This window comes from Carcharodon carcharias, chromosome 4, assembly GCF_017639515.1.
Source record: "Carcharodon carcharias isolate sCarCar2 chromosome 4, sCarCar2.pri, whole genome shotgun sequence".
Lineage (NCBI taxonomy): Eukaryota > Metazoa > Chordata > Chondrichthyes > Lamniformes > Lamnidae > Carcharodon > Carcharodon carcharias.
In genome coordinates this window covers 53,073,825-53,097,339 of record NC_054470.1, presented here as the reverse complement: position 1 = coordinate 53,097,339, position 23,515 = coordinate 53,073,825, and positions in this window count along the sequence as shown.

Genomic DNA, 23,515 nt, shown 5'->3' with positions numbered 1-23,515 from the left:
AGCTGAAGGCATAGCCACCAATGATGGAGTAATCAAAATCAGGGATGCTCAAGAGTCCAGAGTTAGAGAAGCACAGATCTCTATGAGGATTATGTAGCTGGAAACAATTACAGAGATATGAAGTGGCAAGGCCATTGAGGGATTTGAAAACAAGGATGCAAATTTTAAAATTGAGGTGTTGTTTAACCAGGAGCTTGTGTAGGTCAGTGAGCACAGAGGTGATGGGTGAATGCAACTTGTTGGGAGTAAGGACATGGGCAGCAACGTCTTGGATGATCTCAGGTTTATGGAGGATAGAATGTGGAAGGCCAGCCAGGAGCATGTTGGAATTGTCAAAGCTAGACCTAACAAAGGCCTTAGTGAGGGTTTCTGCAGTAGATAAGCTGAGGTAGAGGCAGAGTTTGGCAATATTATAGAGGTGGAAATAGGCTATTTTAGTGATGGAGCAGGTGGTTAGTCTCATGCACAAGATGAGTTCAGAAAGGACATGAGGGAGATAGGGGCAACACTAGATAAGGACACAAATTCAATGCTAGACCAGTAGGGAATTTTGGAGGAACTTAGGCGTAGGGAAGTAGCAGAGGCAGCTGATTGTTGGTCTCATCTTAGTGTTATGACCGGTCCCCAGATGAGGTCCCCCAATTTGTTAACTTCCCAAATGGGATCCCAATGTCGTTTTGCTCCAGGGTGAGGAGGAATGAGCTGGCTCCCCTTCTTTATTCAAACCCTTGGTCGGTTGCAACAAGGTTAATTTAAAAGGGAACAAAAACAAAAATACCTGGAAAAACTCAGCAGATCTGACAGCATCTGAGGATAGGGATACAGTTGATGTTTCGAGTCCGTATGACTCTTCATAAGAACTAAAAAATGTAGAAATTAGATGAAATATAAGCTGGTAGAGGAGGGTGGAACAGGAGGAGCTTGATAGGGGGCCACTGATAGGTGGAGGCCAAGAAGAGACTGCCAAAGATGACATAGACAAAAGGACAAAGGGGTGTTGACTGTGGTGATATTATCTAAAGGATGTGCTAATGGGGACATTAAGGGTAGCAAGCAGGACAAGTTAGTGGCAGATGGCCCTAGTGGGGATGGGGTGGGGGGAAGGGATCAAAATGGGCTAAAAGGTGGAGATGAAACAATAGATCGAAATAAATTTTAAAATAGGTGAGAAAAGAAAAATATATTTGTAAAAATATTATAAATTATTGGAAAAAGGGGGATCGGAAAGGGGGTGGGGATGGAGGAGAGAGTTCATGATCTGAAATTGTTGAACCCAATAGTAGGTCCAGAAGACTGTAAAGTGCCTAGTCGGAAGATGAGGTGCTGTTCCTCCAGTTTGTGTTGAGCTTCACTGGAACATTGCAGCAGTCCAAGGACTGACATGTGGACACGAGAGCAGGATGGGGTGTTGAAATGGCAAGCAACAGGGAGGTCTGGGTCATGCTTGTGGACAGAGCGAAGGTGTTCCACAAAGCGGTCACCCAGTCTGCGTCTGGTCTCTCCAATGTAGAAGAGACCGCATTGGGAGCAGCAAATGCAGTAGACTAAATTGAGGGAAGTGCAAGTGAAGTGCTGCTTCACTTGAAAGGAGTGTTTGGGCCCTTGGACGGTGAGGAGGGGGGAAGTAAAGGGGCAGGTATTGCACCTTCTGTGGTTGCATGGGAAGATGACATGGGACGGGGTTGAGGTGTAGGGGGTGATGAAGGGGTGGACCAGGGTGTCCCGGAGGGAATGATCCATGTGGAAAGCTGCTGGGGGGGTGAAGGGAAGATGTGTTTGGTGGCGGCATCATGCTGGAGTTGGCGGAAATGGCGGAGGTTGATCCTTTGAACCTGGAGGCTGGTGGCTGGGATGATAAGTGAGGACAAGGGGGACCCTATAATGGTTCGGGGAGGGAGAGGAAGGTGTGAGGGTGGATGTGCGGGAGATGGGCCGGACACAGTTGAGGGCCCTGTCAAACACCGTGGGTGTAAAACCTCAGTTAAGGAAGAAGGAAGATGTGTCAGAGGAACTGTTTTGGAAAGTGGCATCATCAGACCAAATGCGACGGAGGTGAAGGAACTGAGAGAATGGGATGGAGTCCTTACATAGAAGTGGGGTGTGAGGAGCTGTAGACGAGGTAGCTGTGGGAGTTGGTAGGCTTGTAATGAATATTGGTGGACAGCCTATCACCAGAATTTGAGACTGAGAGGTCAAGGAAGGGAAGGAAAGTGTCAGTGATGGACCATGTGAAAATGACGGAGGGGTGGAAATTGGAAGCAAAATTAATAATTTTTTTCCAGATCCAGACGAGAGCATGAAACGGCACCAAATCAGTCATCGATGTACCGGAGAAAGAGTTGTGGGAGGGGGCTGAAGTTGATCTGGAATAAGGAATGTTCCACTGGCCCCATAAAGAGACACGCGTAACTGGGACCCATGAGAGTACATAGCCACACCTTTTATTTGGAGAAATTGAGACGAGTTTAAGGAGAAATTGTTCAGTGAGAGAACAAGTTCAGCCAGATGGAGGAGAGTAGTGGTGGATGGGGATTATACGGGCCTCTGTTCAAGGAAGAAGCGGAGAGCCCTCAGACCATCCTGGTGGGGGATGGAGCTGTAGAGGGATTGGACGTCCATGGTGAAGAAGAGGTGGTTGGGGCCAGGGAACTGGAAATTGTTGATATGATGTAGGGCATGAGAGGAATCGTGGATGTAGGTGGGAAGAGACTGGACAAGGGGAGAGAGAATGGAGTAAAGATATCAAGAAATGAGTTCCGTGGAGCAGGAACAGGCTGACACGATCGGTCTGCCAGGACAGTCCTGTTTGTGGATTTTGGATAGGAGGTAGAAGCGGGCCATCCGAGGTTGGGTGACTGTGAAGGGAAGATCTCCAGAGGTTGGAAGCTGTGGAGGGAAGATCTCCAGAGGAGATGAGGTCAGTGACAGTTCTGGAAACAACGCCCTACATCATATCAATAATTTCCAGTTCACTGGCCCCAACCATCTCCTCTTCACCATGGACATCCAAACCCTCTACACCTCCATTCCCCACCAGGATGGTCTGAGGGCTCTCCGCTTCTTCCTCGAACAGAGGCCCAAACAATCCCCATCCACCACTACTCCCCTCCATCTGGCTGAACTTGTTCACTCACTGAACAATTTCTCCTTAACCTCGTCTCACTTTCTCCAAATAAAAGGTGTGGCTATGGGTATCCTCATGGGCCCCAGTTATGCCTGTCTATTTTTGGGGCATGTGGAACATCCCTTATTCCAGTCCTACTCATGCCCCCTCCCACAACTCTTTCTCCAGTACATCGAGGACTGCTTCGGTGCCTCTTCATGCTCTTGTCTGGATCTGGAAAAATGTATTCATTTTGCTTCCAATTTCCACCCCTCCATCATTTTCATGTGGTCCATCACTGACACTTCCCTTCCCTTCCTTGACTTCTCAGTCTCAATTTATGGTGATAGACTGTCCACCAATATTCATTACAAGCCTACTGACTCCCACAGCTACCTTGACTACAGCTCCTCACATCCTGCTTCCTGTAAGGACTCCATCCCATTCTCTCAGTTCCTTCGCCTCCATCGCATCTGTTCTGATGATGCCACTTTCCAAAACAGTTCCTCTGACATGTCTTCCTTCTTCCTTAATCGAGGTTTTCCATCCACGGTGTTTGACAGGGCCCTCAACCATGTCTGGCCGATCTCCCGCACATCTGCTCTCACGCCTTCTTCTCCCTCCCCGAACCATGATAGGGTTCCTCTTGTCCTCACTTATCACCCCACCAACCTCCGCGTTCAAAGGATCATCCTCTGCCATTTCCGCCAACTCCAGCATGATGCCACCACCAAACACATCTTCCCTTCACCCCCCCGGTGGCTTTCCACATGGATTGTTCCCTCTGGGACACCCTGGTCCACTCCTCCATCACCCCCTACACTTCAACCCCCTCCCACGTCACCTTCCCATGCAACCACAGAAGGTGCAACACCTGCCCTTTTACTTCCCTCCTCCTCACTGTCCAAGGGCCCAAACATTCCTTTCAAGTGAAGCAGCGCTTCACTTGCACTTCCCTCAATTTAGTCTACTGCATTTGCTGCTCCCAATGTGTTCTCCTCTACATTGGAGAGACCAAATGCAGACTGGGTGATCGCTTTGCAGAACACCTTCGGTCTGTCTGCAAGCATGACCCAGACCTCCCTGTCGCTTGCCATTTCAACACACCACCCTGCTGTCATGCCCACATGTCCGTCCTTGGACTGCTGCAATGTTCCAGTGAAGCTCAACACAAACTGGAGGAACAGCACATCATCTTCCGACTAGGCACTTTACAGTCTTCCGGACTTAATATTGAGTTCAACAATTTCAGATCATGAACTCTCTCCTCCATCCTTACCCCTTTTCCGATGCCCCTTTTTCCAATAATTTATATATTTTTCTTTTCCCCTCTATTTTTAAATTTATTTCGATCTATTGTTTCATCTCCACCTTTTAGCCCATTTTGATCCCTTCCCCTCACCCCATCCCCACTAGGGCCATCTGCCACTAACTTGTCCTGCTTGCTACCCTTAATGTCCCTATTGGCACATCCTTTAGATAGTTCACCACCATCAACATCCCTTTGTCCTTTTGTCTATGTCATCTATGGCAGTCTCTTCTTGGCCTCCACCTATTACTGGCCCCTTATCGAGTTCCTCCTGTCCCACCCCCCTCTACCAGCTTATATTTCATCTAATTTCTATATCTTTTAGTTCTGATGAAGGGTCCTACAGACTCAAAACGTCAACTGTATCCCTCTCCGCAGATGCTGTCAGACCTTCTGAGTTTTTCCAGGTATTTTTGTTTTTGTTATAGATTTCCAGCATCTGCGATATTTTGCTTTTAATTTAAAAGTGACCCCTTCTTCCTGTGGATCCCAGTCCAAATGTATTTATTATTTAGAAGGAGCCGAGTAAAAGAAAAAGTAACTTTATTAGTTACTAAAACTCAAGAAAAATAATGAAAATGCAACACACATACACTCAGATCAGAAATGAGAAGTTAAGAGTCCAAATAAATTTTAAATATATATACGAATCAGTCTTTGGCTTATCTGTGAGGCATAGACGATGATGCATTGCAGCAGTTAGGTTGGGTGTTTCTGGTAGAGCTGACTTTGGCAGTTTTGCAGCTAGTTTGGAGAGACAAGGTGTGTCAGTGTGGCTGAAAGGCTGTCCTATTTCCTTTAAATTGTGGCTTCTGCTTAACTTTGCTTCCAGCAACAAAGAGAGAGAGAGCGAGAGAGTGATCCTTCACCTGCAAACTGTAGGAATCACAGAATCACACAGAATCATAGAATCACAGAATCACAGTGCAGAAGAGGCCCTTTGGCCCATCGAGTCTGCACTGACACGTGAGAAACACCTGACCTACCTATATAATCCAATTTACCAGCACTTGGCCCATAGCCTTGAATGTAATGATGTGCCAAGTGCTCACCCAGGTACTTTTTAAAGGATGTGAGGCAATTCGCCTCCACCACTCTCCCAGGCAGTGTATTCCAGACCATCACCATGCTCTGGGTAAAAATGCTTTTCCTCACATCCCCCTAAACCTCCTGCCCCTTACCTTGAACTTATGTCCCCTTGTGACTGGCCCTTCAACTAAGGGGAACAGCTGCTTCCTATCCTCCCTGTCCATGCCCCTCAATCTTGTACACCTCGATCAGGTTGCCTCTCAGTCTTCTTTGCTTCAACAAAACAACCCAAGTCTATCCAACCTCTCTTCATAACTTAAATGTTTCATCCTAGGCAACATCCTGGTGAAACTCCTCTGCACCCCCTTCAATGCAATCACATCCTTCCTATAATGTGGCGACCACAGTACTGCACACAATACTCCAGCTGTGGCCTCACCAAGGTTCTGTACAACTCCAACTCCAACTCCCTACTTTTGTAATCTACACCTCGATTGATAAAGGCAAGTGTCCCATATGCCTTTTTCACCACCCCACTAACATGCCCCTTCACCTTCAGAGATCTAAGGAGTCGGGGGGTGGGGGGGAGTGGAGTGGGGGGTGGTGCTGGTGACTGACTTGTCCTTTTGTTTGCTGTCACACATTGTCACACACCATCACACCAGCTTTTTAACTGATTTTTCCCTGTGTATTCTGGAAGGGAAAAAAACTATGACTCACACCCTGAATCCATGTTTTTCATCTCAGACCATTTACACATTTAGAGATATAAATCAACAGGAGATGGATTTTGGATGTATGCTTAGATATACAAATCAATCTTTTGTCTCCCCAACCACAGGAGATTAAAGTTCAGTCATTTGCATCTTGCCTATCTCCCTTTCAAGTGTCTGTGTTTGAAGAAAGCTATGACGTCCTTCAGGTGCAGCATTCCATGTCCTCTCGGTCAAGTATAATCCACAACAGAATTTTCCAGAAAGTGGTCACTTTAGATTGTCAGCCATCTTTTGCTCAGAGTCCTGTATTTCTTTTTTTAAAACACACAGGTCTTCCTTAGGTGCAGGTAATCAGTACTGTTAGACCATTGTCATAACATTAGTGACAAGGAAGTCGATGAGCTCCTCACATTTATTGTTGGAGGTGAGGGCAGAGGTAACAGGGGAGATGTTCTGCAGCATGGAAAGCAGCCAATTAACAAATAATTGCTGGCACAATTCAGCAAAATCAACCAATGGTGTTCAGTTACAAAGCATTTTGGAAGCTTCCAAATGCTACATGATAGTGAGAAATTACTGCATACACTGAAATATTTTTTCAGTAAGTTCACAAAGCAGTTTAGCAAATGGTGTGGAGAATAGTGAAGGCTTTATCTGGAGAACATATTGAACTTGCATGTTATTGCTTTATTGCAATATCACTTTTATCTGGGATTTTTTTCTACCTTAAAGATACTATATAAAAACAAGTTTATGTCATGTTTGTGAAAGAGCTGCATAGCATATGGATTGGATAACTCTGATTACCTTTTCTTATTAGAATTCACGATACATTTTACATAAATAATAGTTAAAACGATCTAGACGGTTGTTTTCGATTTAAAATATTAGTTTTGTTTAAGCTGACAGTGGCACATTATTCGTTGGCTGCTTCAAATAAAATCGACACTCCTTTCTGTAAAGTTGAAACTCCAAAACAAAGCGACCAACTGATTATTGAAAAGAATTATGTGTTTCGAAATTACACGAAAATTAGCATAGGTGGAATGAAAATTAATGGAGTTGTTAGTAATATAATTTTATACAAACATGTAAAACACTTCTACACTTGTAAAATATAATTCCAAGGCCTTTGGGAGAGGATCCGTTACGATTGATTGTGAGGGAAAGGAACTATTTTGGTATGTTTCCTTTGTCTAGCTGCTGGATGTTTATAAGAACAGAAAATCAAAGTTGAGAGCAGTTTTTGGTGTGGCTTTCAGTGTGGGAAATAAATTTTAGATTTATGTTGATAGTCAACAATGCCAAGGAAAGGGGCGGAAATTGATATGTGAAGTTCCACTATGAAAGGCAAAATGCGTTTTAATGCAAGAGGTGTGCTTAAAGCGTTGCCTTTTTAAAAGTCACTAGCAGTACTCTGGTTAGTTGTCGGAGTATTCCTAGGTTACCTTCCAACGTCACCCAGATATAAACAATGGCGTTGCCATGGCCTCGCTGAAGCGGGGCTAGTTGTGTAAATGCAACGAACAAACACGCTTCAACTGCTATCAAACAACCCTGCCACAAAGGCAAAACGGAAGCACTGCGAAGTGGCTGGAAACAGTAGCCCTAATTAAAACTGCTCGACTCCTCCCCCATCCCTTCTTTGGTGTGTCGTTTCCAATAATTGCTTCTGTGCGTTAAACGATGGCTGGGCCAATATAAAGCTGATGCAGATCAACTGACAGTCAATTAAAGCTCACTTATGGCACTGTGCTGTGCGATGCATAGAAACGTGGGCTTACATTTTAAGCAGAAATTTGGCTGCCAAAAATGGGGATTTTTCTTTCAAAGGCCGGCATTTAGAGTCTTCAGCCTTCCATCCCTTACACTGCATTTGTACCGTAGCTACTGGTCTGATGGATTGCAACCTGATAAGTGTTGCCTGGCTGCGAAGTGAATTCTCAGGACCAGGGCAAGATCCTGCGCTTGCGTATTCATGTGGAAGCTTGCGCACATTCAAAACAAGGGAGCTCCAGAGAACTCTTTGACGGATGGTGAATGAAGCTTGTTACTGCAGTAGGGATCAGCGGTGTGAGACTGTCCTCCAGGAAAGTGTCACACCCTATGTAATCCTATATATGTAATTCTGGTGTCAGGCTGGGACAAGTCTCCCGAGCTGTTCCATCTTTTTCACATTGCTGCAAAATGGAAAATGTTGAGCTGGACTGAGTCATTTCGATGTCTATTTTTAATATATGCTTATAAACATTTTAGTGAGAGGGCTTTAATTAGCTGCATTTCCACCAGAATAACATGGTAGAGATACTTAATACAGACACTTAATCCTGAGAGAACAGAACCTGTGTTTTGATGGGATATCATTTCCTTATTAAATAATTTATAAATATTTTTGCAGTCCCAAAGGTGGCAATATACCTGAATCCTTAAAAACACCGGCCTGAAATTACCCTCTGTATAAAACAGCTTTAATCCTTTGTTTCAAATGTCCTCACATGCCATTTTAGCAGATATTAACGCACTTATTTAAAGAGCGCATCCACATTACGGTCAACTGGTTTCGCTTCACACCAATCCTGCAGTTATGAGCACAAATGCAGTCTGAATCTAGAGTCAAAACCCAAACTGACAAGAGGGACTGCCACTTCACTGGATTTTCGAGGGTTTTTGGCGGGCTTTTGAACTCCATTTACACTCGACCAGTTTAACGTCACGGTAAAGTAAAAACTGTTCAGCACTGATGCTAAGCTTTCGATGTAAAAGTGCCCTTTAGCAGGTAAACTAAATAGCAAAGAGAGAAATGTCAAAAGAATATGCCAGGTATCCATAGCTAGTATCCCACAGTATCAGAACAATATCTGTCATTCCTACCTCAGTTTGTATTGTACACTGAAAACTCCTCTTAAAAATCGTGAAGGTAAGAAAGCTTTTTTGTCATCAGGGCATTTAAACATTTTTGCAAGGAACGTAACCACTTGAGTAAATCAGCTATAGCATCCAAATAGTGACTTTGATTATGCTAAGTGTGAATATAATTACTGCAGTAGCACTTCAGACGATTGCCGAAACTATTGTAGTCTGTCGTGAGTTTTAACCACGGATTGTTACTGGGGAAGTTCATTGTAGAAGAATGGAGCGAATCAACAGCGGCTTCGTGCCTAGTTTCAAGAAGATAAAAGCACATAGAAACTGAAGCTGGAATGAACACTGCGTCAAAGCGAACAAGAAAGTTTGGTGCAGTGCAGCACTAAGAGGGAGAAAAAAACGCTTTCTAACGATTTACAGGAACTAGCTTCTTGCCATAACTTCACATCAAACTGTCAAGCTTTTGTTAAACAAATTATTCAAAAGTTAAAGATTACTAGAATTCCCAGACGCTGTTGCATTCCCTTCCATCTGATAACGCTTGTCTCTCTAACTTTTGTTCTGCCAAATGACTAGGGTACATCATTTTCCTAACACATGACATAAAGTGGATTTCAACATACAGAATGCCGTAATTAACATTTCAGGCAACGTGTGAGCCTGAAATCTGTTCCAGTTGTAGTATTTACCATAAATCAGTCTGCACCGGTCGACCTATCCATTGCTATTAACACTGATTGCCTTATTGAGGTATTGTACATTTTCGAATTGAAGTATTGCTTTAAAATCAAATGAATTATAATCATCCACGCCGCCCAATAAGTCAATGTTTTATTTCATTAAGTACGTTGCAACTGAGCATGATGTACGCACAGATCTCAGGATCCCTGTTAAATTTTATAAATAAAGATTAATTGTGTTTGATAATGCCACAGACTCCGTTGCCTGGTCACTGACTCCATCCCTCTTCCTTGCAACTGAGGCTGAACCAATCTGTTCATGGTGTCATATTTGACCCAAAGATGAACTTCGGATTTTGCATATTTGTGCCACCACTAAGACCACTTATTTCTACTTTCATGGTATTTCACAATTTTTTAAATATTCTTTCACAGGATATGGGTGTCACTGGCTAGATCAGCATTTTGTTGCCCTTCCCTAGTTGCCCTTGAGAAGGTGGTGGTGAGCTACCTTCTTGAACTCCTACAATCCATGTGGCGTAGGTATATCCACAGTGTTGTTAAGGAGGGAGTTCCAGGATTTTAACTCAGAGGCAGTGAAGGAGCGGTGATATATTTCCAAGTCAGGATGGTGAGTGGCTTGGAGGGGAACTTACTGTGGTGGTGTTCCCATCTATCTGCTGTCCTTGTCCTTCAAGCAATAGTGGTCATGAGTTTGGAATATCCCGTTGAAGGAGCCTTGGTGAGTTGCTGCACTGCATCTTGTAGATGGTACACACTGTTGCCACTGTGCATCAGTGGTGGAGGGAGTGGATACTGAAGGTGGTGGATGAGGTGCCAATCAAGTAAGCTGTTTTGTCCTGGATGGTGTCGAGCTCCTTGAGCTGCCATCATTCAGGTAGGTGGAGAGTATTCCATCACATGCCTTATTTGTGCCTTGCAGATGGACAGGCTTTGGGGTGAGTTACTCTGCACAGGATTCCCAGCCTCTGACCTGCTCTTGTAGTCACAGTGTTTATACGGCTGGTCCAGTTCAGTTTTTGGTCAACTGTAATCACCATTATGGGGATTCAGTGATGGTAACGCCATTGAATGTCAAGGGGAAATGGTTGAATTCTCTCTTGCTGGAGATGATCATTGCCTGGCACTTGTATGGGATGAATGTTACCTGCCACTTATCAGCCCAAGCCTAAATGTTGTACAGGTCTTGCTGCATGTGGTCTTGGACTGTTGCACTGTCTTGAGGGGTTGTGAAAGGTGCTGAACATTGTGCAATCATCCACAAACATCCCCATTTCTGACCTTATGATAGAGGCAAGGTTATTGATAAAGCAGCATGGGGCCTGAGTTCATCTGCTGCCAAAGCGCTCACCAATGCCTTTGTTATCTCTACACTTGACTATTCCAATGCACTCCTGGCCAGCCTCCCATGTTCTTCCCTTTCGTAAAAAGGAACAAAAGGACTTGTATTTTATTTATGGAAATTTTTGACGTCAGGATGTCCCAAAGTGCTTTACAGGCAATGTTTGAATCTAGTCACTGATGTAATGTTGGAAAGGTGACTTGGAATTTGCAGACAGCGTTCTCCCAAAAGCAGTAATGTGAGAATGACCAAGTCACCTGTTCTTGACCAAAATTTTGTTCACCTGTCCTTATGTGTGAAATTCTTTTTGACAACTCTCCTGTGAAATAAGTGCCTTGGAACTTTTATCATGTGAAAGATGTTATGTAAATATATTACTGTAGATGGCTAGCGTGTGGATCAGAATAACAGCAACGGTGGGTTCAATCCTGTAGGGCCTCAGGTAGACTTGAGAACTGCCTCCTTGCCCTGCCCTTGAGAGTGGAGCCATTATTGGAAAAAACAGACAAGAAAACGGCTCAGGATGAAGCATCAGCAGACAAAGCACACATATGAATGATTTACAAAAATAAAAATTGCTGGAAAAACTCAACAGGTCTGACAGCATCTGTGGAAAGAGTCCTACAGACTCGAAATGTTAGCTCTGGCTTCCTTTCCACTTCTGCTGCCAGACCAGCAATTTTTGATTCTGTTTCAGATTTCCAGCATCCGCAGTATTTTGCTTTTATATTATATGAATGAATTACATTGTTTAGTGTAATTAAATTGAAGGCCCAGCTACGGACTTAAAGCTGCACATATCTATAATAGGTGAGCCAGAATAAAACAGGATACAGAAATGATCTCGTTGGAACTGAATATGTGCAGGCGACCTCTACATCATGTACTGATATGCAATAATAATACTATCGATTAATTTACAGGCGCAATCCAACTTCAAGTAGATCTTTGTACTTAAAGTGAAAATATGCTAATTCACCGTATTATTACTCTCATTGATATAATCTCGTTGCATATTGCATTATTTGTGTTCAAAATATCAATTCACGATAAATGGCAATTTTTGTGCAAAGTAGAATGTTAAAATGCCTTCCTGCATAAAATGCTTTGGCGCAAAACCATATACTTCAGGGGTGTTATTAGCTTCAGAATTAGTCAACGAGCAACGTTTAAAATTGATATATAATGCATGAATGGATTACACCATTTACTCCAAAACATGCGCTATTCTTTATAGGAAAAGGCAAGTTGTGTAATTGAAGCCAATGGCAGCCTATGGCATACATCAATCGTAATTTTCAACACGACCTCTCCAAGCGGTACTAATGGCCTTTGTTAGTGTGAAGAACAGGTAGTATAAAACTCCAATTTATACTGTGATGACGTTTAATACTTTTGCATAACAAGCAAACAATAATTTATAAACAAAAAACTATAAAAGTGCAGCTGTTGATATGCTAGATAGAAACAATATAAATGCTGGAAACACTTAGCAAATCAAGGGACATCTACGGCCACTGCAGACTTGTTAATGTTTCGGGTGTGGACTCGGCGTCAAAACTGGTTTCTCAAGTGAACCCCTGGTCAGAACCCTGGCAATACGTCCGCACGCAAAACTTTCCTTTTAATTATCTTCTTATTTGTGCCAAAATTCAACTGAACGTGGGAGTCGCAAATTAGTTTTACAGGTCTGATTACGCCCACTTGTATTTTAGCTGTAATCCGGCCATATTTATTTCATTGAGTTTTGGATGTTTTCTGAAACAGATTGGTTAAAGAAATAGATCCAATTCATGTAGCATGTTCTCGTCAATCTAACGATTTTAGTACAATGCAGTTGGTAGAAACTGTAAAGTAACCATTAACTTCACACTCTTGCTCACTATCTTTGTTTAGAAGACATCCATTAACATGCACATTATTCCGCCAAAAAAAAATCCACTTTTCCATAGCGGTGGCTTGGAAATGATTCAGAGCTTGCACAACAATGGAGTATATATTTTGACGATCTAAAAGATACACTTTATTTCCCAAATTTGATCTGTCAAGTCAATCAGGAACAAAGTTAGGAGTGCATCAGTCCCAGGGTAAGTATATAACTGGCAGCCAAAAGATCTTCATATCATTTACATTATCAAATGTTAAAAAGTGGTCTGTAGAGAACCAATTGAAGTTAGTCAGGCAAAGAGATATAAAAGAAACAGATTGGTTTAGTGGAGCACCGTGTTCCTTCTTGTTTACTTACAGTGCAGCTGAAGTTTTTTTTTTATTCACGGGATGTGGGCTTTACTGGCTGGGCCAGCATTTATTGCCCATCCTTAATTGCCTTTGAGAAGGTGGTGCTGAGCTGCCTTCTTGAACCGCTGTAGTTCATGTGGTGTAGGTGCATCCATAGTGATGTTAGGAAGGGAGTTCCAGGATTTTGACCAAACGACAGTGAAGAAACAGCGATATATTTCCAAGTCAGAATGGTGAGTGGCTTGGAGGGAAACTTTCAAGCCATGGTGTTCCCATATATCTGCTGTCCTTGTTCTTTTAGATGGTAGTGGTCGTGGGTTTGGAAGGTGCTGTCTAAGGGACCTTGGTGAATTCCTGCAGTGCATCTTGTAAATATTATACACTGCTGCTACTGTGTGTCAGTGGTGGAGAGAGTGAATGTTTGTGGGTGTGGTGCCAATCAAGTGGGCCGCTTTGTCCTGGATGGTATCAACTTTTTGAGTGTTGTTGGAGCTGCACTAATCCAGGCCAGTGGAGAGTATTCCATCACACTCCTGACCTGTGCCTTGTAGATGGTGGACAGGCTTTGGGGAGTCAGGACGTGAATTAGTTGCCACAGGATTCCCAGCCTCTGACCTGCTCTTGAAGCCACAGTATTTGTATGGCTAGTCCAGTTTAGTTTCTGGTCAAGTTGTAAGAGTGATGATTAGGCCATTTCTATGGGGGTTTTTTTTTGCCTTTACCTAGTTTGTAACATTCTGTATGTAACACATTTTCAGAGGATGGCATTTTGGTGACTAAAATGTGAAATGGAAAGCATTTAAAGAAAACAGAATCATCATATTATGACAATTTTTTTACCATACAAGTTCTTCTCTTCATGAGATGATGCAACACATTTCAACAAACCTTTTAAATGAAGGACTATAGTTAGAGGAATTCAAAAATAAAGAAGTTCATCAACTGCTAAGTCAACTCTGATGTTAATAATGTCTACATCTGTAAATTTTTAAAATCTTGTATACATGAACTGCCCCATGACAACCTTATATCCTGATGTCATAATTGTTAATATGTTTGTTTCAGTCAACACCCACCAATTTAAATGTTTGAATGAAAATGTTCCATTCAATTTTTTAACAGAAATGAGTAATGTAAAAGTGTGGCAAAAAGAAGTAAAGTTTTGTGTGCAAAGCACATGCCTTTGTCATTTTTTGATAAATCATATATACATATAGATATAATTTATATGAATGTCTGTCAGTATATACCATATTGTTTCAGAGAAAACACAGAAAATTTAGTAACAGAAAGTTCACAGCACAGAAGGAGGCCATCTTACTGTGTTTGTGCCAGAGTCTAAAATAACCTTAGCTTCCAATTGGCAGTAGTTCCAATCAAAATATTATTTTGTATAGAAATAATTTTATATACTATATAATGGAAATATCAATGTATCATGGTGTTGTTAGTGATAATGTCTGCATGCTTATAAATATTTCTCTACCACTAATGTTGAATCCAGACCATGCAACAAAAATATTTTCTTTTATTTCCCAATTTTTTAGGTCCAGAAAATTGAACTCATTAGCACATCAATTAAACCTTCTGAACTGCCTCAGTTAGTACTTTAAAGTGATAAATATAATTAATTATCTGCCATAGTCTAGTCTAAATTCATACCTCCATGATAAATTAACTGTGTAGTGACACCTCTCCTAGTGGCTCTTCTTCATATATGTGCCACCAAAGAAAGAAATAGACTTGGATTTATATAATGGCTTTATTACAATTCTGACAGTATCTTCAAGAGTCAACCACATTTCTGTGTGTCTGGAGTTGCATGTAGGCCAGGCCAGGTAAAGACGGCAGATTTCCTTCCCTAATAGACATTAGTGAACCGGATGGGTTTTTATGACAATTGCCAATGGTTTAATTGGCTAGACTTAACTCGAGATTTTTTATTGAATTCAAATAACACCATCTGCCATGATCCCCAGAGCATTACCCCTGGGTTTCTGGAATACCAGTCCAGTGACAATGCCACTATGCCACCACCTTACCCACAAAGCAAAAGCACTTCACTTGCAATGAATTGATTTTGGAGTGTGGTGACTGTTGCCATGTGGGTAAATAGTCACTGCAAATATACATTGTCAATATGAAAAGGAACTGAAGTGGAGAGATTTTTAATGGAAATTATCAAGACAACTTGACACCATTTAATATTACAGTATTTATAATGCCGAAGAGTTGGAGAGATAGAAATCTGAACTGAATCTGTGGAATCTTACTAAAATTGTGTTTGCAGATGCCCACAAGTTTTGACTCATATTAATGAAATTTTTAAATGAATAGTCTTCTGGGAAGCCATTTCACATAAAGATAGGAACAGTATTAAACTCAATCCGCTATACATGTATTATCTATGCACAATGGAGATGTTGACACTAAAGCCAAGATAGATTGCCTAGTGCAAATGGTTAAATTTGATACTTACAATCAAAGATTAATGTCGCTATACTTGGAATGAAACAATGTCAACCTTAGTAGTTCTAGGATTTAATTGTTTGATGGTGAAGCCATTAGCTTTTAATTGATCAATCGGAGACCAATCCTTTCATCAAATTGACTCTTGGACTTATCAGACAGAGGAAAATGCACAAAAATATTACTTTTTTTTTAAAAAAGAATAAGCTGAACAGGTAGAACATATTATGCTAGAAGCTAAAAAATATGGAATTTATCTAAACCTGCTGGTAGTTGAAGAGCAAAATCATTTTCCATATAAAATTGTCAAGGCTAAAATAAAATAATATAGTCCTTCAAAAATTACGTTGTTTATCCGATTTTGTTCAAGCCAGATGATAAATTTATCACAATTATCTATTGGATTTATACATTCAACTAACAATATAAATACACATATAAAAATGTCAATTGATAGATGTATGATTTATGTGTGCTTGATTTGTTCCTGTACAGATACATGTAAAATAACATTTTTATAAACCTGAATATATTTATGTATTGGTGGCAATAGGCATGTTTCAGTGCATGCATTGTTGAGATGGCATGTCTACATACGTATATCTATAATGTATATATTATTTGAAATATTGCCAAGGCATTCACCTCTTCACAAACCTTAAATCTTCCTGTCATTATATTTGAATAATGTTGGTATGCCAACATTTATAACTGAAAATGGCTTTGCAATCACTTACAATGGAAGTTTTCAGCATAAACAATTACCTGTTACAGTGTAATTGCAGGATGTCCACCACTAGTGGTGCTCCTATTCTCATCTTCCTTCCTCCTCTCTTGGAATGCTTTAGTCTCCACTGCGGTCCCTTGGTCTGTGATATTGTGTCTCAATCTCTTTTGCTGTGTCCTGATTCATTCCAAACATCCCCTCCCCAATTTTCCATCCTTCCAGCTGTTCTAGCCACCATCACCCCAAACTTTATTCTAGTGTCACTGGTATTAGCAGCACTTTACTTCTGATAGGTAGGCATGTTGGATCCCAAACTTTTCCCTTTTTGGCCAGTTTTTCCTGCTCCTCAGATGCAACTTTTCTTTGGTTCGTCTTAATTTTTCTTCCATAGGGACACAAATCACCTACATCCTTGCAGATTAATGTCCCAGTGCTGACTCAGTTATTAGTATTGCCTCCACACTACAGTGTCTTCCAAGCATGGGCTCAGCTTTTCTTCTGCTGGCCTATCCACAGCTCTCAGGCTCTCTCATTGGGTCAAATCACAATGTTTACCTTTGCTTGCAGTGTATGGTAGGCAGATGATGCGTTCAGAGTGACTGGGAATAAGGAGTCAGAGGCAGAGAAGACGAGCTGAAGGGCTGTTGGCCACAATGACATAGAATGGAGTTTAAATGTCAGATAATGCGGGGTGAAAGGAAAACAGGGACATGAAGGGTAAGTGAATGGAATAGAGAGATATGACATGCAAGCACAGAGGAGGAGACTGAAAGTATAAGAAATGGAGTGGGGGGTGTGGTAACAGGGCAACCACAGGTGAGAGAGCATACAGGGTATAAGGTTACAGTACAAAATGCAAGACATCAGTGTGATGATGGCAATGAGCAAATAGTGTGAGCAAAATGGGCAGTAGATAAGGAAATAGTAAAAATGAGATGGACTGATGGGGTGGTATCTTACTAACCTGCCGAAGTAGCTTTAGAGGTGGCGGGGATTTTAGAAAGGTTGGGATGGGATGTCTACCCACCACTACCTTGCCTTCAAGCAATGTTGCTGCAAGTGGGGTCATACTGGCACTGGCTACCTGCCTAGCAGTTCAAGGTAGCTAATTGTCATCAACTAAATGACCACTTAGGGACAATTCAGTGATGCTGCCAGGATCTAACTGGCGACAGGTGGACTCCCCACTGAGGCTGAAGCAGGTGCTTGGAGGGGGTATCACATTGGCAGGTCTGTGCCCACCCCCTTTAATTCCTCCACCACAGAGTTCTGGGTGCCAGAAGGTCACGACTGCTGCTGCAGACCTTCCAATGAAAGGGTTCTTCCTTCATAATGATGGCCTGGAAGCTGTTTCAACTCTTATTTCAACAATCTTTTTGAAGTTTTCATAGGGCACTGGCATTATGAGGTGCCCGCACGATTTCCCACTTACAGCAGCCTGGTGGGAGGAATTTTATGGCCCGGATGTGGCAGGGGCCGGGCTGGCGAGTCATTCAAAAGTTCATTGGCATCAGCGGGACCGGAAAATCCTGCTGGTGGGAGGGGCCATAAAATTCTGCCACTTCCACCCAGAGTCTCAGGGTTCCCATAGAGATTCCCCCCTTCACCACCCCCTCCCCCCATCCTTAATAGGATGGGGTTCCCAGAGGTGTCCTGTTAATTGGCTGCCTCTGGTAAGACTACACAGGTGGGCAGATCTCATCCCTCATTTATAAACTAAGGTGTTAATATTCCATGCATGGAGAGCGGATGATGCAAAATGGATAGTGAGGAGGAAATGCATCAAGTCAAAATTAGTAGAGGATGCATTAGAAGGATGAATCAGGAGGTATGAAATGCAGGATTGGGGTTTACGGCAATAGGAATCCTGCAAACTGCATTTTGCTCATATCAACTACATACAAGTGAAACCAACAGCTCCTTTCCCCACTGGACCGAAGGCCACTTCCTTTTTCTTGAAAACAAAAGCCTAGAGAGAGATATGGAAAGAAGAGAAACATGAAAAGAAGACAAAGGGAGATGCAAAACACCAGAGACAAGGAGAATAAAACACGAGACATGTGAGATAAATCTCTCCTATGTTGGAAGATCCAATAATTAATAGAAAACATTTCTTTTTAATTTTGCTTTTCAGTCAATTTACTTGCTAAAGTTATGATCAATTCAAATAACACTTTCTAGCACATTACATCCACTAATAATTATGACCATTCCAAATGATTGTGTCTCTTCCTAGCATTCCCATCCACCAATGTGAATTACAAGAGACTTTTTTAAAAGTTCTTTTCATAGGATGTGAGCGTCACTGGCAAGACCAGGATTTGTTGCCCATCCCTATTTGCCCTTGAACTAAGTGGCTTGTGAGGCCATTTCAGAGGACAACCACATTGTTGTGGGTCTGGGATCACAGGTAAATCAGGCCAGGTAAAAATGGCAGGTGCCTAAAGTATATTAGTGAACCAGATGGATTTTTATGATGTGAAGGTTCATGATCACCATTACTGATTTTATCTTTCACTTCCAGTTTTATTAACTGAATTCAAATTCCACCAACTGGATTTGAACCCATACTGCATTTGTCTGGGCCTCCAGGATTATTAATCCAACGACATTACCGCTATACAACCATCTCCCCCCATGATTACAATTACAGGAGCCTCAGTGTGGTTTATTATAGCACTGATTTATCAGTCGTACAATTAGTGCATGGTTACAATGTGAGGAATTTCATCTGTCATTGATCCAAGGTTGCTCAATGGGTTTTGGTTACCAAGTGAGTGTGCCATTCCTGGTTACAGTGAATAAGTGGGTTGAGGAAGCAGTTCTTGAACTTCAAAAATGCCTTTCAAAAATGTGCTGTAAAGGTCATAAACTGGAAGGGGATGATGATCCAACATGCTCTTCCCTTCTATTAGCTTCTCTAGGTACTTGTGCGCATACACACACAAATGAGGGCATCGATAAACAACGCATCTATGTGTAGGGCAAAACTTAAATGGTATTTTATATCGTGAGCAACGCCATGGGTGATCAAATACCCTTGTATTATAGCTTAACCCTTTTATTGTTCAGTCTTTCCCGTTTCCAATGGTTTTTGAACAACGCAAGCTGTAGTCGTTTTCTCTTGTAAAACAATTTTCCAATTAATGCAGCAAATTAGTTACTGCTATCGCTTATTTAAATCGGCTTGAGTGCGCGGGCCTTATTAATTTGTCAATTTGGAGTGTTCGCAAGTGCCGATCAAAGTTTCGGGGGAGTGGGAAGGCAAGTTTTTAATTGAATCGGCGATACTATCCGTGTATGTAAAAACAGCGAGTATGCGGATATCAGTAAGCATATTGCGCTCACGCCAATTATTCAACTGCATGCACATTTTTTTACGGTAAATAAACGAAAGTAACTTTCCAACGCAGAATGTATCTGTAAACATCGTCGTTGTTCGACACTCAGCTGTAGCATGCAGGAGAGTAGACATGCTTAAGTTCTTTCAGCGAATGGCTGGTGCAGCTCTCAAGTCCTTGGTTGAATGAGTTTCCACAAATCGGTCACCAATTACCCGCCCCCGCACTCGAGTTGGGCTGAGCACAGATACACACTCACAGCTCCAGTCACTGGCATAGATACAGCCACGCTCACAACATAACACTAAGTCTCACCAGTAGAACCGAGTATATAGCAGTGATCCCAAAACTTATAGAACCCCTCCCCCTCCGCAAAAAAAGTGAGAGAGAGAGAGAGAGAGAGGGGGAAAGCTTCTGTACGGCCAGAGTGAGATCTGCTGGGAAAACTCACTGGTGATACAGCTCCATCTTTGAACGCCGAACAACTTCACCGGGGAATATTCGCCTGGATCCAAAGATACTCTCTGTCATGAGGATGTTTGCGGTGTGTTGTGCAATTATTTTTAACTACCCGGTAAGTGGCTCTTGATTTGAACAAGTTGCAAAAAACAAGCCCCAACTCTATTAATCTCACCGTGATCCGTGTGCAAATAACTGCAGTTGCTAACGTGAATGTTTGAGAATGTGTGTGAAGTGCTGCTGTCAACTGTCATGATAGATATAATGGATTTAGGTGTCCCCATTACGTTGCTATCGCCAGTATGTTTGCGGATCTGAAACTTGTCGAAACAGAGGTGGCCACTAGTAAAAGTGTGTTTTAATGAGTGGAACACTTATCCGAACGCCTACAAACAAACAGGAGCCAATGTGGGCTACTTTAAACAGGCAGGTTGATTTATTATACGATCCCTGTTATGAAGCGATGCAATCGGCGTGGTACTAAAGTGATAGTCGATATTTTGCCAAGCTCTCAGAAGTAATAAAACACAATGGAAGTAAGCCTGTCTTTCTAAGCAAATGTCGACTTGGGGTTGTGTATTTATAACAGGTGGACTTCTTAGCCTGTAGGTGACTAAAGGCTTTATGCGAAACACAAATTGTTTTTACAGAGGAGTGTATAAAAAACTCAAGCAGTTGCCACTGTGAACTGATAAAGTTAATTGGAGGCACGGTAAATCTGACGCAGGGATAAAACTGAAAATAGAAAACGTGGTGTGCGGATCAAGCTGCCAATGGTTCTCTGCTCTGCGGCTTCCCTTCTGATCAAAGTGCCCAAGACGGACGTGGCCCCTCTTCCAACCAACAGAAAACTTTCCCATTTAAATCCCAAACTTGACAAGATGCCTATGGATCAAATGCTTGAATTGCAGAAGGAGCATGCCCCTTGTGTCTGTATACTGATATGAGAAATTCTTTGAAGTATTTGTCTGTTATCCTTGGAATGAAGGCGTGCAACCGAATGAGTGTGGGAAGTAATTTTCTTTCCGTCAGCATTTATAAATAACACCCACCGCTTTCAAATGTGCGAGATCAGTTTTCCCCCTCTGTTCCTTTTGTGCGATCAGTGTGTATTGATGTATGCCGAAAATGTAGTTAAATATTTTATATAACCTGATTATTTTCTTAAACTACTGCAATTTCAAACATCATAACACTACGACATTTAAAAGACTATAACCTAAATAATAATATTTATAGTTGTGGGGCTACTACGGATACAAACGCTGGGAAGTTATGTTTATTGAAGTTTTGTTTACAAATATAAATATCTCCTGACCTTTTGAATGCGCCGAATGACCTTTCCCTCCACTGGCAGGTCAGCTGGAAGGACACAACGGGTTCACGGCCTCTTTTCTGCTCCTAAAGGTGTTCGCTCCAGCTCGCGCCGCCAGGTACACAGGCTCCCGCCAGTTTACTTTTAAAGTACCAACTTAATTCAGTCTACTTTTTCTAATGGTTGCCAGGTTCCCGAGTTTCCTCTGATGCACTTTAATATTTTCAATTTTAAAAAATGTTTTTTTTTTCTGCGGGCCAATGTCACTGGTTTTGTGTGTGTGTTTTTAAAAGAATCTGCAATCACTTTTTATTTTATATTATTAGAGTAAATCTGTTTCTTTCCACCGACAGGAGCTTTCCCATCCTCAGTGTACCGGTTAGTCAGCTACTTGCTGTACGGTTTTGTTTATTGGATGTGGGTTTTTTTTTTGCTCTTTCAATTGGAACTTTATCAAACCTTATATCCCGTTTCTCAAACATCTACAGGCGAAATTCTGGTCTTGGACAATAGCTTCCACCAAAACAACACAGCCTGCATGAAATGTGTCACTCTGGCTGTATCTTTGTACTATGTCACTTTCTTTCGCTTCTCTGTCATTATTGAGCCTTGACATGTCAGCTCTGACACACAATTCAATTCCGCTTTTCCTTACCGGCATTCTGCAATCTGCTCGAATCCTGTCTAACATTTATACATGAAAACAGGTGAACTCCTCCCCTCCCGCTTTCATTCAGTTGTGACCTCTTACGGGACACGTAGGTCACCCTCGTACTACCTCTGACACAGTTGATTCACATTTCACCTGCCACTAAGGTCCTGGGACTCACTCGATCAACTGGATTTGGTTTATTAGGTAGGATTTTCTTCTCGAGTGTCTTCAACTCAAGAGGTAGACCACCAGGTCCAATGTACTCCCGGCACCATCGTTTGTAATTTTTTGGGGCTTCCTTTAAACAAATCTGACAGAAATAAAGCGTATTGCTGTTCACAGGATACATTGTAACTTTTTGGATTTATTGTGCCTGTGCTCACTCCTTTGCCATGACAGGATCACACTGCAAAATTTGGCGGATTATCTTTAATTGCTTAACAGCCGTCCGTTCAACTAATCTGGATTCATACCCAGTACAATTTAATGCTTCTTGGAGATAATCTAGTAGACCTTGCAAGGTGATACCACTGATGCAAAATTCCTGAAGTATAACTTACCAACATGCGAAATGGGAGCAGGAGTAGGCCATTCGGCCCCTCGAGCCTGCTCCGCAATTCAATAAGATCATGGCTGATCTGATTGTGGTCCCAACTCCAGGTTTGACTGCCTTAAAAATCCAAATCTACCTACCTCTGCCTTAAAAATATTCAATGACGCAGTCTCCACTGCTGTCTGGGAAAGAGAGCTCCAAAGTTTCACGACCCTCAGGAAAAAAAAACTTCTCATTTTCGTCTTAAATGGGAGACTCCTTATTTTTAAACTCTGCCCCCTATTTCTAGTCACTTCCACAAGGGGAAACATCCTTTCAGCATCCACTCTGTCAAGTCCCCTCAGGATCTCATATGTTTCAATAAGATCACCTCTCAATCTCTCAACTCCAATGGATACAGGCTCAGTCTAACCTCACCTCATAAAATAACTCACCACCTCAGGTATCAATCCAGTGAACCTTCTCTGAACCCCTTCCAACGCATTTATATCCTTTCTTAAATAAGAAGACCAACATTTGCACCGTACTCTAGATGTGGTCTCACCAACACCCTGCACAACTCTAGCAAAAGACCCCTACTTTTACATTCCATTCCCCTTGCAATAATAGACAACATCCCATAACACTGAGTTTTTATGAATTAAGATGGCAAGAGTGACAATTTGCAAAATCTACTGAGAGGAGGCGGCAACTCGG